Genomic DNA, 17569 nt, shown 5'->3' with positions numbered 1-17569 from the left:
AACAGCTGCAAAAAAAAAAAAAAAAAAGAAAACTTAGAAATATACCTAACCAAGGAGGTGAAGGACCTCTACATGGAAAACTAGAAAGCATTGCTGAAAGAAATCATAGATGACACAAACAAATGGAAACAAATCCCATGCTCATGGATGAGTAGGATCAGCATTGTGAAAATGACCATACTGCCAAAAGCAATCTACAAATTCACTGCAATTCCCATAAAAATACCACCATCATTATTCACAGAAGGAGAAAAAAAACAATCCTAAAGTTCATATGGAACCAAAAAACAGCTCACATAGCCAAAGCAATACTAAGCAAAAAGAATTAATCTAGAGGCATCACATTACCCAACTTCAAGTTACACTATAAGGCCACAGTCACCAAAACAGCATGGTGTTGGCATAAAAATTGGCACATAGACCGATGAAACAGAATAGAGAACACAGAAATAAAACCAAATACTTACAGCCAACTGATCTTCAACAAAGCAAACCAAAACATAAAGTAGGGAAAGGACACCCTATTCAACAAATAGTGCTGGGATAATTGGCAAGCCACATGTAGGAGAAGGTAACTGGATCCTCATCTCTCACCTTATACAAAAATCAACTCAAGATGGATCAAGGACTTAAATCTAAGACCTGAAACCATAACAATTCTAGAAGATAACACTGGAAAAATCCTTCTAGAGGTTGGCTTAGGAAAAGACTTCATGACCAAGAACCCACAAACACACACAATAGAAACAAAGGTAAATTGACAGAACTTAATTAAATGAAAAATCTTCTGCACAGCAAAAGAAATAATCAGCAGAGTAAATAGACAACCCACAGAGTGGGAGAAAATCTTTGCAATCTATACACCTGACAAAGGACTAACATCCAGAATCTACAAGGAACTCAAACAAATCAGCAAGAAAAAAAAAAGGAAAAAAAGAAAAAAAAATCATGCCATAAAAAAGTGAGCTAAGGATATTCATAGATATTCCTCAAAAGAAGATATACAAATGGCCAACAAACACATGAAAAAAATGCTCAACATCACTAATGATCAGGGAAATGCAAATGAAAACCACAATGTGATTCCACCTTCCTCCTCCAAGAGTGGCCATAATCAAGAAATCAAAAAATAATAGATGTTGGCATGGATGCAGTGAAAAGGGAACACTTTTACACTGCTGGCAGGAATGAAAACTAGTACCACTATGGAAAACAGTGTGGAGATTCCTTAAAAAACTAAAAATGATCTACAATTTGATCCAGCAATTCCACTACTAGGTATCTACCCAAAGGAAAAGAATTATACAAAAAAGATACTTTAACATGCATGTTTATAGCAGCACAATTTGCAATTGTAAAAATATGGAACCAGCTCAAATGCCCACCAATTCATGAATGGATGAAGATAACATGGTATATGTGTATCATAGAGTACTACTCAGCCATAAAAAGGAAGGAAATAATGGCAATCACAGCATGCTGGATAAATTTGAAAACCATCATTCTAACTGAAATAACTCAGGAATAGAAAATCAAACAGTGTATGTCCTCACTCATAAGTGGGGGCTAAACTATGAGGACACAAAGGCATGAGAATGACACAAAGGACTTTGGGGACTGGGGAGAAATGGTGGCAGCAGGGAGTGAGGGTTAAAAGACTACACATCTGGTACAGTGTACACTGCTTGAGTGATGGGTGTACCAAAATCTCAGAAATCATCAGTAAAGAACTTATTCATGTAACCAAACACCACCAGTTCTCCAAAAACCTATTGAATAAATAATAATAACAATAAAAAGAAACATTTGGTTATCTATCCCACCGTGTGAATGTGAACCACGGTTCATACGTCTTTTTACTGTCTCCTTGCTTCTATGCAGTGTTGTCCACATAGTAGACCCTAAAATAGTTTTTTAAATGAACTTTTTTGGAATTGGTAAACCAGCATAAGTTGCTCTTAACTCTTAATTTCAACATATGCACACAATCACACAATAGTATTACAGTTCATGGCGAGGTTGGATGGAAGAAATAGCGGCAGTTGGAGGATGCCTTAAAATATTTCCGAATTGCTCTAATATGTATAAATGCATATTTATCCAAATTGCTGCACAGAGTCAGAGTGAAAAGTGATTTCACTTCCAATGAGTCCTCCTGCATTCCAGAGTTTGATTTCTAGCTACATGTGACTTGTAGTTAATGAAGTCACACATCTGACACCTTCAGTGCCTAGCAACACATTGCTCTTAATTCTCAGAGAGGCTAACTTTCCCAGGCTGGCAAGACAAACTAATAAAGGCCTGCCTTAGCTTCAGTTTTATCAAGTTGTCTGAATTTGATTGACATATTGAAGGGGGTGAGAGGAAGCCAGAGATCCTAAGAGGGAAAGACCTGTTTGCCTTTCACTGCTCTAGAGTAAAAGTTCCTCCTCCTGAATGGTCCAGTGCCATAGAGTTGCCATGACAATCAAAATGCCTTTGAAAAGAAAGGTGCTTTGGGATGTCACATTCCTCTGTTTAACTTCCTTTTGTTACATTTCCACAATTATCAACTAAATTTTGGAAAAGTGTCATTAGAAAAGCAGTATGTTATGGGATTAAAAAGCCTAGAGTGACTTATCCAGGAAACTGCTACTGACAGCTTTGTAAGGAAGAGAAATTTGCATTTGTTTCCTTCTAATAAAAGCAATATGTGTCAATACGCTTGCCAGCAATGTAGTGTTAGGGTTAGGGAAAATTTTGTAAATACCAGAGTATATAAGGAAGAAAATAACATTCATCCATTATCTCACTCTCAGAAACACTTTAACATTTTGGTATATTTCTTTTCAGCTTTTTTCTTTTTTTTGAGTTGTAGTCTTGCTTTTTTCACCCAGGCTGGAGTGCAATGATGCAATCTCCACTCACTGCAACCTCCGCCTCGCAGATTCAAGTGATTCTCCTGTCTCAGCCTCCCGAGTAGCTGGGATTACAGGCACCCACCACTATGCCTGGCTAATTTTTGTATTTTTAGTAGAGATGGGATTTCAACATGTTGGACAGCCTGATCTTGAACTCCTGACCTCAGGTCATCCACCTGCCTCGGCCTACCAAAGTGCTGGGATTACAGGTGTGAGCAACCACGCTTGGCCTTTTCAGGGTTTTTCTATATGTATGAGATTATTCTGCCTGTGCAATTCTTGATTCTGTTGGCTTTTTTTCTTTGCTAAACATTATATCATAAACATCTTTACATATTATATGTTCATAGAGAACATATTTTTAAATCATTGAGTTACAATGTGAATAAATTGATATAGCATAATTTATTTGATTTCTTTATTGTTGGATATTTATGTTGCCTCTACTTTTGTATTATAAATAACACTGCAATAAAAAGTTGGGGGGCATAAATATTTGCTAGAATTTTACATTTTTTTAAAGAAAGATCTCTGACTTACTAGTTCAAGGAGTACAAATATTTTATGCCATTCCTACAAATATTTATTATGCAGACTTGACATATATTTATTCTAATGTTCTCACTTGTCCTTATGATTTAGCATTTGTTATTTGAAAGATTTGTGTGTCCCTAAAATGTCATTAGACTCCCACATATCAGGTAGTTTATTCATACTATTTGGAGAGGGGTGAGTGTGTGTGTATGTGTGCATGTGAGTGTGCACATATGTGGATGTAAGTGTGTGTTTCTTTAATGACTAAACAGTTTGTCAGAATGTTGTTCATGGAACAGTAGTGGTGTTAAAGCATGTGCTGAGAGTCAAAAATGGCTTACGTTCAATAAATGTAGGGAATATTGGCCTAAATGCTGTTACATGTGCCTCACCTAACTACTTACTCATGGTTAACATGGTAAGAGCAGCAGTGAATAGTATGCCACTGAAATAATCAAGTTCTCTGTTTCATTACCTGCAAGTAACTGCGCCATGGCTTGGCAGCCTGACATATTGCTCTTTCAAATGGGGTATTCTTTTCAGAGTCTGTAGGAAGTCTGATGGCAAACAAAAGTTTTGATGCTTACTAATGCATCTTGCATGGACAGAAATGAGGTGAGGACAGGTATGCTTGAAGGCTATTTTGACTCTTTCAGGTCACAGAGGAGAATGTGCCCACTGAGCTTGATTGGATCAAGTCTCAAGGGCCTGGGGACTCATACTGAGATGCATGAACTGTCAGTGTGTCTTCTTCATGGTCCTTTTTACATATTAACTTGGAGAGAACCACACAATTCCACCTAAATTTAAAAAAAAAGGTTTACCCTTGTAATCTCAACACTTTGGAAGGCCCAGATGGGGAGATCACTTAACCCCAAGAGTTCGACACCATGCCAGGCAACACAGCAAGATCTTGTCTCTTAAAAAAAAAATTGCCTGGCGTGATCCTGGTGGTGCATGCCTGTAGTCCCAGGTATTTGGGAGGCTGAGGCAGAAGGATCACTTAGACCTAGGAGGCTGAGATTGCAGTGAGCCATGATTGCACCACTGCATTCCAGCCTGGGTGACAGAGCAAGACTTCATCTTAAGAAACAAAAGAAAAACACGAATCAGTGTTTCACACTGATGTTTTCCCATTTTTCTATGTCATAGAAGAGATTTCTGTATCCCAAGTGGGCTGGAGAGAAGATCAAGAATATTGTTTGCTATTTTAAAAAGTTTTCTCTAATTTGGTAATACTTTCACTTCTGTTTAGCTTTCTGTAATAATGCATTTTTGTATATTTTGTGTATTGTGTCACAATTATACTAAAATGGTGAGAAAAGTTAGCTGTTGACAGATATGACGTTCTTGCTTCTTTTCTCAGCAGTCCAATTGCAGGAGTAGTTTTTGTTTATTTTATAAAAATCTTACATTGATGGTAGCAGACAAGAAATGAAGGGCATCATTATTTACCATGAAAACCTATTAAACACCTGTGATATATGCTGTTTTATACTTTCTCAGAAAAAGAATAATTCAATAATTCAGTGAACACCCATTTTGCAAACCACCAGAAAATTAATCAGACATTTGTTTTAATCAGAAACAGTTCTTACATATTTACAATACATTTGTATTAACTATAGAAACTGAAACATCTTTTTTTATTGCCAAGTTAGTTTCCAGGATGTTCAAGCATTAGGAAATAACAAGAAGGTTAATTAGATGTATCATAAAAAGAAAAACTCTTACAGAAATGATGAAAACTTCTCAGAGAAAAAGTATAGATAAGGGAATTATGTTCAATATTTTAGAAGGTTCTTTACAGCGACGAGATTTGTTTCTCTTTAATTTCCACTCTTAGGTCTAATTCTTCTCTCAATAATAGCATTTCCTCTATTTGAGAATAACCATCATTTTCCCTAAGAGTATATAATGTTTCCCATTTGCATTTTTTTCAAAATGCTTACTCTAATACCATGCACACACATCAATACAATTTGTCATGTATATTTATATTTATATGCATTTTTAGCACTTCACGCTATTAGACAATTCTCTTTGTTCATTTTTATGTTTCTGTAAAGGAATACCTAAGTCTGGGTAATTTATAAAGAAAAGTGGTTTATTTGGCTTACAGTTCTACAGGCTGTACAAGAAGTATGGCATCAGCATCTGCTTCTGGTAAAGAACTCAGGCTGCTTCCACTCATGGTGGAAGGCAAGAAGGGGAGCTGGTGTGTGCAAAGATCACATGGTGAGAGTGGAAGTAAGAGAGATCAGGGTAAAGTGCCACACTCTCTTTAACAACCAGGTCTCGGAGGAACTCTTGCATGTACTAATAGAGGAGGAACTCATTCCTTACTGTGAGGATGGCACCAAACCACTAATGATGGATCCATCCCCACGAAAACTTCCCATTAGGCCCACCTCCAACACTGGGCATCAAATTTCAACCTGAGACATGGTGGGGCCAAATAAACCATATCTGAGCCATGGCAACAAATAATACCATTTTAGATAAGTATTCTTGGAAATAATTTTTAGGCCTCAGTCAAATCTTCCTTTTTGGCCCTTCTTAATAATTGAGAGAACATAGATGTATTTACATGTTGACATGGTTTGGATCTGTGCCCCCACCCAAATCTCATGTCAAATTGTAATCCGTAATGTTAACGGTGGGGCCTGAGGGGAGGTGATTGGATCATGAGGGCAGATTTCCCCTTTGGTACTGCTCTCATGATAGTGAGTGAGTGAGTTATGGCAAGATCTAGTTGTTTAAAAGTGTGTAGCAACTCTCCTCTCTCTGTATTCCTCTGTCTCAGGCCATGTGAAGGTGTGCATTTCTCCTTTGCTTTCTGTCATGATTGTAAGTTTCCTGAGACCTCCCCAACCATGCTTCCTATACAGCAGCAGTCCCCAACCTTTTAGGCACCAGGGACTGGTTTCATGGAGGAAATGTTTTTGATGGATGCCAGGAAGGTGGCAGGGAGGTGGGAGGGATGGTGTCATAAAGAGCGCACAACCTAGATCTCTAGCATGTACCTTTCATGATAGGGTTCACACTTCTACGAGAATCTAATGCCACCACTGATCTAAGAGGAGGCAGAGCTCAGGTGGTAATGCTCCCTCATCTGCCACAACTCTCCTCCTGCTGTGTGCCTTGGTTCCTAAGAGGTCATGGACCAGTACTGGTCCACAGCCCAGTGGTTGGGGACCCCTGCTGTATAGCGTGTGGAGCTAAGAGTCAATTAAACCTCTTATCTTTATAACTTACCCAGTCTCAGGTATCTTGTTACAGCAGTGTGAAAATGGACTGATACGCATGTGTTTCCACCGATTTCTGAGACAAGGTGAAGTTACAGGAGTCAGGAATAAGCTTTCTCCTGAAGGCCCTCCTCTTTCTGATGGCCCCTAGAACCCAAACCCTAAATCCCCCACCCCAGATCTGAGAGACTTACTGGTTCACTGAAGTCCTTTTTTGGAATTTAAAGACTAACAGCAGCAAATTATCACCTAAATTGAGCTTACCTATTTTTAGAAATGTCTGAATACCCAAGTTAGAGACAATTTGCAAGGCATGTGTCTTCACAAGTCTCCCTATAGATATGGACAGTTCAGTTTCCAGACTCAGACAAAAACTCCTGATTACATTTGTGAAAACCAGCCCCATTAAATAGAGCTCAAGTCCTCTCTCATCCACTCACAGCTTCACTTCTATTGTATTAAACCTATTTACATATTTCAGACATGTGTGAACTGCTTAAGGCTGCAACCCATGCTGACTTTTAGGACAGGTGGCAGTTAAGGAACATTTTATCTCCTAATTACTCTTGGAAATTAAATAATACATATAAGGCACAGAGATTGTTTTTAAATAATGTATGTGTTAATATTCAATAGGAAAAAGGTCATTTGAAGTCAGAAGTAGAGGTCAGTGATAGCTCAAACACCTGTGAATTTAAAATGATTAAGAAATTACTAAGAAAAGACACATCCACATTCTTAGAAATGGAAGTTAAAGAGTCAATTGTATTTGGGTCAATTTCATGGGATTATAATTATCACTGTAATCTTACAAGTTACTCTTATATACCAGAAATGGGTAGGGCTGAATATGTACTCTAATTTAAACAGAGATACTTGCATGATGATGTAGCAACCTCGCAGCATCAATGGTGGGACTTCCTCACCAACTCTTGGATGTACAGTCTTAGTGGTACTGAATTATTCTCACTCATGGGAAGTATGGAAAAAGTCCTCAAGATACCTCAAACTTGCTCCCAGAATTCTGGGAACCATGGGAGGGTAGTGTTGAAAACAGACTAGGACCAAGGACCATGGAGCTAGACTGCTCTCATTCCAATCCTAGTTCAGTCACTTAACTAGCTGCAAATCTTTGGGCAACTAACTTAGCCTTGCATCCATCAATAAAATAAAACTAATAATAATCTCTCTCTCTCAGGTTTTGGTATGAGAAGTAGATGAATTAATATTTATAAATCACTTGGAGTATTTCCCATATTTAGTACCATATAGGCATTTGTTAAAATAAAAGAGAATCACGAGAATCTCAGCCTTGAGTGTGATGACCTGGGGCTTCCATGTGCTGTTGGAAAGACTTTTTCTCTAGCTTTGTATATAAATTGCCAGGTGTGACTTTGTATTACAACTTTGCTCTTTATCACCAAGTTACATCCTCTGGGACAAAGTTCCTCTCCAGTTCTCATCATTACAGGTAGGAAGAAACTGACACAGAAGGATTTCATGTACTGTGCTGATGCTTTCGGTTAGGCCTAGAGGCATCAGCTTATGTACTTGAAACTTAAAGAATAATTTAATGTCTAGTGAGTATGTTTGGGGACAAGGATATTTTACAGTGACAATATCTAATTTGATTATTTTTTAACTGATTATATGGCTAAATTAAGTAGCTAAATTGACTTATTTGGTTTATAGAGAACTAGTCTCAGAAAATGAATCCTAATCAATCCAAAAACAGTGTGAAAAGTAGATTTAAGAAGTTCTGAAATAAAATCCTGTCTTGAATTTCTAGAGTAGTGATTTCCATTTCAGAGTTTTGGAATTTATAATTATTTTGATCAACAATAAAAATATCAATATAATCTTTCAAAAAGATATAGATGGAATCTGGGGGGAAGTTAGTATTGAAGTCTGAAGCGTAAAGAAAAGTTCTTGGATACCTTGTGCACTTAGCATTTTTTACATAATATGCTTTAAATTGTATTGACCGTCTCTCAGAAGTTCATGTACTTTGAGAAGTTTTCCAACAGCAGTAATGATCTAAGCTTCTCTATTACTACTTTGCAAATAAAGAATTTTTTTTCTCCTCAGAAGCTCTAAATAACTCCACCAGGAATCAAGCATATTTTATTAGAACCCTACTCTCAAGAAGAATAAGTGATATCAGAAAGAAAAAAGAAAAAGAAACAAAACCAAAAGAATTTTACCAACATGCAAAACAAAGCAAATACAAACTGAAGACCAATAAAATTCAATTCAGTAGACATTTACTGTGTTTCTACTATTCACAATGATCCTACAAGGAATGGGAAATGTAATAACTAAGAAACAAGCTAACAAGAATTAATAGAATATAGCTCTGGCCCTGGAAAAAAATATCTTCTAATACAATCAAGGAGACTGGCATACAAAATTAGTAGTGTGTTGTGTGCCGGGCATGGTGGCTCATGCCTAATCCCAGCACTTTGGGAGGCCAAGGCGAGTTCAAGACCAGCCTGACCAACATGGCAAAACCCTGTCTTTACCAAAAATACAAAAACTAGCTGGCCGTGTTGGCATGCACCTGTAATCCCAGCTACTCAGGAGGCTGAGGCAGGAGAATTGCTTGAACTTGGGAGGCAGAGGTTGCAGTGAGCTGAGATCGCACCACTGCACTCCAGCCTGGGTAACAGAGCAAAACTCCACCTCAAAAAAAAAAAAATAATAATAATAATAATAATGTGTTGAGATACATACTGCAAATGAGCTACATATACTAGGTCTTGTGAAAACACAGATGACCAAGTCCAGGTGTTACAGGGAGACGCAGTTGGGCTGGGCCTGACACAGTGACATTTGTCAAGAACAGAAGGAAGGATATGTACAAACAATAGGGGGAACAAAAAATACTGGCTATTTGTGAAATGAGGATTGGTTTAGATTTTAGGGCAGGAGAGTCTAGGAGTGTAATGGAAATTGTGTCTGGTAAGGTAGGATGGGATAAGAGTACAAATGGACATGTTTTGCTATACCAAGGAATTTGAAACGTCTTTAGGCAGTGGGAATGCCACAGAAGTTTTGTTTGTTTTTTATCACATAAGAATTTATGTTTTAGGAAAAAAACTCTAGATGTAGAGAATCAATTGGTATTTTCCCTATAATGTGTCTCAGCCATTAAAGGTACCCATGTTTGTAAAGTATTTTTCGTATTTAAATTGCCAGAAAGAATTATAGGGTGTTTTTGTAGACTGCCTTTTAAAAAGATCACTTGAGTTCATTTTTACCCATTTTTCAAATACTTATTTTTTTCCTCTTCTCAATACTAAGAAAAATGATTTTGCTAGTTTTCTGACTTAAAGATTAATATTGAGTAAAAATGTTCAGATACATTCAAAGGAAATTATCTACTTTTTTAAACTTTAAAACATTTGGGTTTTATTGCCCCCTTAAAAGAGAAAGTACTATTTATCTACCTTTGTCAAATCTTTTAAAATTGTAACCCAAGAAACATGATGATTCATCTCCTTCCTACTGACTGTTGTTCTAAAAACCTGAGACTTCTGCTTGCATCATTTGGTTCTAGCAATCCATGGTCAATATGAATCCCACAGACTTCTTTGCCAAGATGCAGTTATGTTTCGGTTGATTTCAAGAGTAGGGAATTAGACTTGTTATGTTTTCATTCTGTCTCCATTTTTCTGAATATTACTTATGGCAAATCACTGTCCTTGATTGTATCCTAAGTAATTTTTTCTCCATTGCTGTGCAACAGAGCACATAGCTAAGTCTTAGATCTTTTCTGATCTGCCTCTTTCATTTGATGATCTCTATGTCATCATTTTAAAGCAGTTCCAAAGCAATCTAGAAGATGGTGACCCTTTTAGAAGATGTCACCTGAATAGCTAGAGTTTATAGAGCAAAGATTTAAAGAAACTACCTTTTTGGGATAATAGTGCCATGTGTAGACATCCATTAATTATAGACTATCAGGGTGTCATATTGAAGGCTGAGTAACTGTCTCATGATTTGGATGTAGAATATGAGTTAGAAAAATACAAAAGGAAAGGTAATTAGTGAATTCCTTTTTTTCTCCTTTTTTATCAAATTTTTCAAGGCATAATTACATGCACAATAAAATGCATTCATTTTAAGTTCATAGTTGGGTGAGTTTAAAATGTATATATTTGTGTAACCACCACCAAAATCAATTTAGAGAACATTTATATCACCCTAAAGCATTCTTTCATGTTTCTTTTCAATCACACTCCTATCTTCGGCTCTCGGCAACCACTAAGAAATAATCACTATAAATTGGATTAAATTTTTATAGAATTTCTTTTCAATGGAATCATAGAATTCATACTTTTTCCTGTGTAGCTTTTTCACTCAGCATAATGTTTCTGAGATTCATCTATGTCATATGACAATAGTTTGTCCCTATTTCGTGTTAGCTAGTATTTCACTTTACAGATATACTAGAATTCGTTTACCCACTTACCTACTTTTGAATACTTGGGTTATTTCAAATTTAGTCTTTTAAATAAAGCTACTGTGTATGTGCATGTATACTTCTGTGTACACACATGGTTTCATTTTTCCTGGGTGAAAACATAGAAGTTAAATTGCTAAATCATCTAGTTCTGGTAAGTGTTTAATTTTTTTTTTTTTTTGAGAAACTATGAATTGTTTTCTAAAGAAGTTGTACCATTTTATACTTTCAGCAATTTGTGAGGCTTCCAGTTGTTCTATAGGCTTCGTGATATTTGCAGTTATCAATATTTTTAATGCTTGTCATTCTAATATATAGAGATAATTTATTGGGCTTTTAATTTGCATTTCTCTGATAGTAAATCATATTGATCATATTTTCAGACGCTTATTGGTCATTAGTGTTTGCCTGTTTTACAATGTATATTTTTTTCATGCTAATATACTGAATTACAACAATTGATTTACCAATGCTAACCCAACCTTACATTTCTGGAATTAACCTCTTAGTCGAGATTTTATTCTTTTTATTATTACAGTTTTATTTGCATATATTTTTAAAAGATATCTATGATTATAAGACATAATCTGAAATTTTCATCTTTATATTGTCTGGTTTGGGTATTTCTATTTATTAATTCTTTTTATTTTATTTTGGATTCAGGGGGTACATGTACATGTTACCTGGGTATATTGCATACTGGTGGGGATTGGACTTCTAGTGTACCCATTATCCAAATAGTGAAGATTTTATTACTGTATTAATTCCGGCTTTGGGATTTAGAATAGCCTTTAATGTATACCTAGTTAAGATCTACTCTTTTTTTTTTTTTTTTCTCACTCTGTTGCCGGGGCTGGAGTGCAGTGGCCGGATTTCAGCTCACTGCAAGCTCCGCTTCCCGGGTTTACGCCATTCTCCTGCCTCAGCCTCTCGAGTAGCTGGGACTACAGGCGCCCGCCACCTCACCCGGCTAGATTTTTGTATTTTTTAGTAGAGACGGGGTTTCACCGTGTTAGCCCGTCTCGGCCTCCCAAAGTGCTGGGATTATAGGCTTGAGCCACCGCGCCCGGCAAGATCTACTCTTATGGCACATCCCTTCTGGAGTTTCAGCTGAATGCTCGGGTGTTCAGTGAGGACTCTGCTTTTTGGCTACTCAAAACTCAAATGTCTCCTAGCCCCATGCGAACTCTTGTTCAGATTTCAGCTCCCAGTTGATTTGCCCAGGCTTGTGGAGTTCTACCCTATGTATTGTGAATTTGCGTTAAGCACAAGAGTGAAGAAGGCCCCTATGTGTGTTCCTATACCTTTTTCTCTCGAATGCTTTTTTTTTTTTTTCCTAGAACTTTGCCCTTCAACCCAGCCACCTAGCTTCACTACACTCAGATCTTTGTCTTCTTAACTCAGCAAGACATTCATGCTCTGTTTTGGATCCCCTCCCTGCACCATGGCCTGGATAGCGCCTTGAGTAGAAAGTTGGGAAGATTATAGGAACCACTTTACTTCTTTCCCTTTCTTTATGGATCAGTGTCCTATGTCACCTGTTGTCTAATATCTGATCATAGTTTTAAAATATATTTTGTTCCTCTTTCTGGTTTTTTCTTTCTTTTTTATATTTTTTTACTGTGAGAGGGTAAGTTCTTTATTATAGTCAGAGGTAGAATTTCAGTGCCCTACTTTTTGTTCTTTTGTTGTTGTTTAAAACCAATCGAGTTAGGCACAGTGTCTGATCCTGCACTCTTTGGATAGAGTGAATAAAACACTGCATGCATGAATAAAGCACTGGGTGTTTTTTCTAATTGAGGGGCAGTATGTGCCATCTTATTTGAAAGAAGCCATAAATAAACATTCATTCATCAATTGGATAGTCACTGAATCCGAAACCACGTCAATCGAATGACAAGACTTAGGAACATGACTAGGATCCCTTAAGAGCTACCTATTTGTTTTTCTAACAATCCAAATATTATTTACAAAGTGGTGAAAGTACTTTTGGCTCATTAAAAAAAATCTAATTGGGCTTATTTAACTATGGCTTTTTTCCATCCTCAAAAATAGTACATGAATTAAAACCAGAAAAAAACCTCCTAATTTATTTGAATATATGCAGCAAAATTTTATATAATTTTAGCAGTAGGCTTAAGTTAGCAATGGAGAGGATAACTAAGGCCAGTATGCCATAAAAATGAATATCGCCATTTTATTTTATTGGCTCAGAATTTCAGCATTTAATTTGGTTCCATCAAATATTATAAAGATAACACTGATGATGAACACCATGAGGGCATGTATTTCAGAATCATGATTTTGAATCATGATGAAAATTTGTATTACTCACCCATACCATTTTGTCTATTTCCTTTTATAACTATAATAAGCAATTATAGAACAATTGCTTGAAGTTAGAGCTTAGCTTGTAAACACAAATTACTGAAACAAACTGGCCCCTTAGGATATCAGACTGTTGACTTTGGCCTCTAATCAACAGAGTATACCAACCACAAATACTTTTGTATATTCCTGGCATTGATGTATAATAGGTATACAGTTTGAAAATTATTACTGTGCTTTTCCCTTTTGTCTTTTTGAGTATAAGACATTTGCACTAGTTCCCAAAAAGTAAACATTGCCTGGGACTATATTAGGAGCTCACAGTGTAGAATACAAAGAGAAAGACACAGTTAATATTCAGCATCTGACATGAAAAGAAAATTGTGTCATACATTAGTCTTACAGATCTTACCATAGCCCTGAAAGAAGGCTGTTGAAATTCCCGTATTCCCTTCTTTAGCATAGTAAAGCTAGTTTTTAAGGACTCTGTATATAGTTTACCCCAACAGTGTAAAGAAGAGACCCCTTCTAAGACAGGCCTTCTCCCCCAAAATGCTGGCCCTAGGATTTGCATGAAGAAGCGTAGAGAGAGAAAAAAAATACCAGAATATGTAGATACTTGTGTCCCCATTTCCTTTTGGGGCTTTGGTCAGGGTTAAACTTGCTGGGGCATGAATTTAGGGGGTTGCTAAGGATAGGGCTCTGTATGTAGTATTTGTTTGGGTCTTTGGGAGAAGACTACCCACATTAGCATTGGTGGGGGACCACTGCTCAGACGAATACTTTGAAATTTACATTTTCTGAGCTAAAAGTCAGGAGATATTGCAAAGGGCAAGTGGATCCCAACAGCACATGCGGAAGTAGACAGGTCAATGAGGGGCCAGGTGGAAGAGGACTCAGCCTCAGGAGTCTGTAGCCAGCAATAGCTGAAAGCAGGCTGAACTGGTAGCAAAGAGATGGCTGATATTCCCTATGGGCTGATACTCCCTATGAGTGCCTCTAGAACCAAAAGCCTGAATCATGAATCACTGGCTCTAAACTGCAGCAAAGGAGGTCAGCAGAGTTCACAGTGAGCAGGTCCACAAAAGCCATTGTTTTGCAGAATAGTGGACAACAGGTTGCACATATCTGAGAATTAGCATGAAGTTATTTCCACCAATGGCATGAGGATAGCCATGCCCACAAGGAAATCTGTGCCACACACTCTGCACTTCTCTATTCATGCAAACTCCTTAAAGAAGTTAGCGGGAACAGGAAAATATTAGATACACTGAACATTTTTATCAAGAGAAAATGAACCCTATATAGATTGGACTAAGCTTTAATCTGGACAAGACAGCTAATTAGTTTTTCCCATTATTCACTAGAGTGCAAAACACAGAGATTATTTGAGGACAGGAGTTTGTTGGAACAAAATGAAAAAAGCTTAATTTCCTCTGCATGTTTAATCTGAATCAAAAGAAATCAATTAATGGCTTATGATTTTATTGTAAACTTTAGACAAATTATTTATCTTTATCTGAATTAGTTTCATTAAAGATATAAACCTAAAATATACCAAATACTGTTTGAAATACTATGGCAATACATGCATGCATAACTCAGTCGATGCGTGTGAGAGTGCTCTTATTTTCTGCTGCTCCCCTGTCCTATGTTCTTCTCATCCCACGCTGGCACTCACAGTACCATGGCTAACCACTCAAAGGGTTGTTTTTCACTCAGACAAGAAACAGGCTTTACTAGTTTGTCCAAATCGCAACCTGGGCAGCAATCAAGTTGGTAGGTAAGAAGAAATTGATTTTGCCCTCCTATACAATGAGGAACCCAATGATTTTTAAGATATGGTTTCTGCTCTCAGGTGCATAATTTTATCAAGAAGATAAATCATGTATAAATGTTGACTAGTCAATCAGGTACCATATGATGTAGGATGTGTAAGTGATGGAGTAAATGATTGCTGCAGGAATTCATAAAAGGAACAGAGAACTGGAGCCTGGGAACATCAAAGAAATGTTCATCAAGAGTGTGGTTCTTGAGATTCACCATGAAACAATTTGAAGCAATGGAGGGGATAAAGGAGGAACTTCACTGATAGCAGGAATGGCCCTCAAATTCCCAATATGTTAGACTAAGTCAAGTATGCATTGTAAAAAGCATGTAGAAATATGAGTTCAAAACTTGTCTGCCACTTACTGTGTGAACTTGGACAAGTGACCTCTACTCTTTGAATCCATTTCCTCTTCTGTGAAAATGTGGATAATAATACCCAAATTACAGCATTTTGTAGGGTTAAATGAAATAACTTAGAAGACACTGAGTTCAGTATCTGGTGCACAGCTTAACAATGTAATCTAACTCTATTTCCTTTCTGTTCATAATTGCCTTTCATCTCTTTTGATTCAGCAAGTTCCCCTTACAGAAGATTTTGTTCCATACAGAGTTTTCCCTTTCCATTATTACCTTGTATCACACCCTTTCAATCCCTGTTATGTTAAAAATGCAGAAAAGGTCATTTTATAGAAATGCTTATAAAAATAACCACAAAACCAAGAGTACTTTACTCTACTGCCACAGATTTAAATAAATGTAACACGTACCCTTTTCACAAGCTCTATTTTAAACCCAAAATACAATATGCCATTTCTCATGAGTATAGTAGTTAAAATGACTACATGTACTAGAGACTTTGTGTTGCAGACATTACATTTTCCTATCATCTGTGAATATGGTTATTTTGTTCTGTTGGCTATTTTCTGTTTAAATTGCACAGTGTATATGGGATTTAGACACAGGGTAATTTAGTCATGTGGCTCTTGTCATACCCTGTCAGGTGAGAGAAATCTGAACTCAGCTATTCCGGTGTTTGCTTTACTTCATCCTAGCCCTCAGGATAAAGTGGAGGTAAGGAATTCTGCACATGTTGAATTAATGAATTGATTGAATTCATGTCATAATTAATTGGATAATATAGTCAAGTTTTCTTCTGGAAATAAGAATCTACCTGCATTCTGAATACCTGTATGTTAATCCACACATGGTAAAATCGTATTTCCTATGAGTTTTGCAGAGTGGACACAAAACATGGAGACTTGCCAACAAAAACATCAGTTAGTTTATAGCTAAATAGGTGTTATGTGCAGTGAAGCAGGTTGGGTTATGAACCGATAAGGAGAGACCAACACACATGCACACACACCCACCACACATACACACTTTTTTCTCTCTCTCTCTTTCTAGAGCAGAAACAGGCAGAGTATTTTTAATAAAGTTTTTCTCTTGCCCTGGATTCTGTATACTTGTTTCATTCCTGTACAGTTAGGATCTTGCTAAGATTGGGAGAGATGCTGAATTCTTGCTACTTGCCTGCTTTTTCTACTTAAGCTTACATCTCATTATTAACATGAATAATCTATATGCTTCTGTTTAAGGAATTGTTTAAGTATATCAGATTCCCCTGCATCATGAACCTAACTCAGAACTAGCAATGCTAACTGGCATACAAAATGGATCTAGTGCCTGAATGTCTCTGAAAAGTATCTTTGCATGTGGCTTCCAAATGTCCCAGAACATCTGCCACCCCAGACTAGATACTCACTAAATCCCACTTTTCCTTTTTATCAAACTATTAGTAGATACTCAATCCTACATTTTCCTCTTCTTTCTGGAATGAAAAGGTGAGAGTGGGCTGCTGGAAAGGTGGTACAATATAGCAAGAACCACTAAGAATGTGTGGAGGGAAAGCTGGCAGTTATAGACCTCACCCAGCTCCCGTGCAGCCCAAAAGGCCGGTCTCACCCCAGCGTGTCCCCCCAACAGCACCAAGTTTATTTCCAGGCAGCAGGTGAGCAGGACTGAGAACTTGCCCCAGGCTACAAGCCTCCCCACTGAGAAGGCAAGCAGTACTTTCAGGTTTTGTACCTCTCTGCCTGCCATGGCTTTTGTGCTCATGTCTACACTCCCGGTTCACCTCCTCCCCTAGGTTCTGTCCAGGAAACTTTGCATTTATTCTTTTCCCAATTCCAGTGGCAGCCCTCCCCAAGGACTCCTGTGAGATAAAGTAAGAAATGGCTTCCCCGGAGGTCTAGAGTGCCCAC

This window comes from Colobus angolensis, unplaced genomic scaffold, assembly GCF_000951035.1.
Source record: "Colobus angolensis palliatus isolate OR3802 unplaced genomic scaffold, Cang.pa_1.0 Scaffold328, whole genome shotgun sequence".
Lineage (NCBI taxonomy): Eukaryota > Metazoa > Chordata > Mammalia > Primates > Cercopithecidae > Colobus > Colobus angolensis.
The sequence above is the reverse complement of the archived record's forward strand: the minus strand, read 5'-3'. Positions refer to the sequence as shown.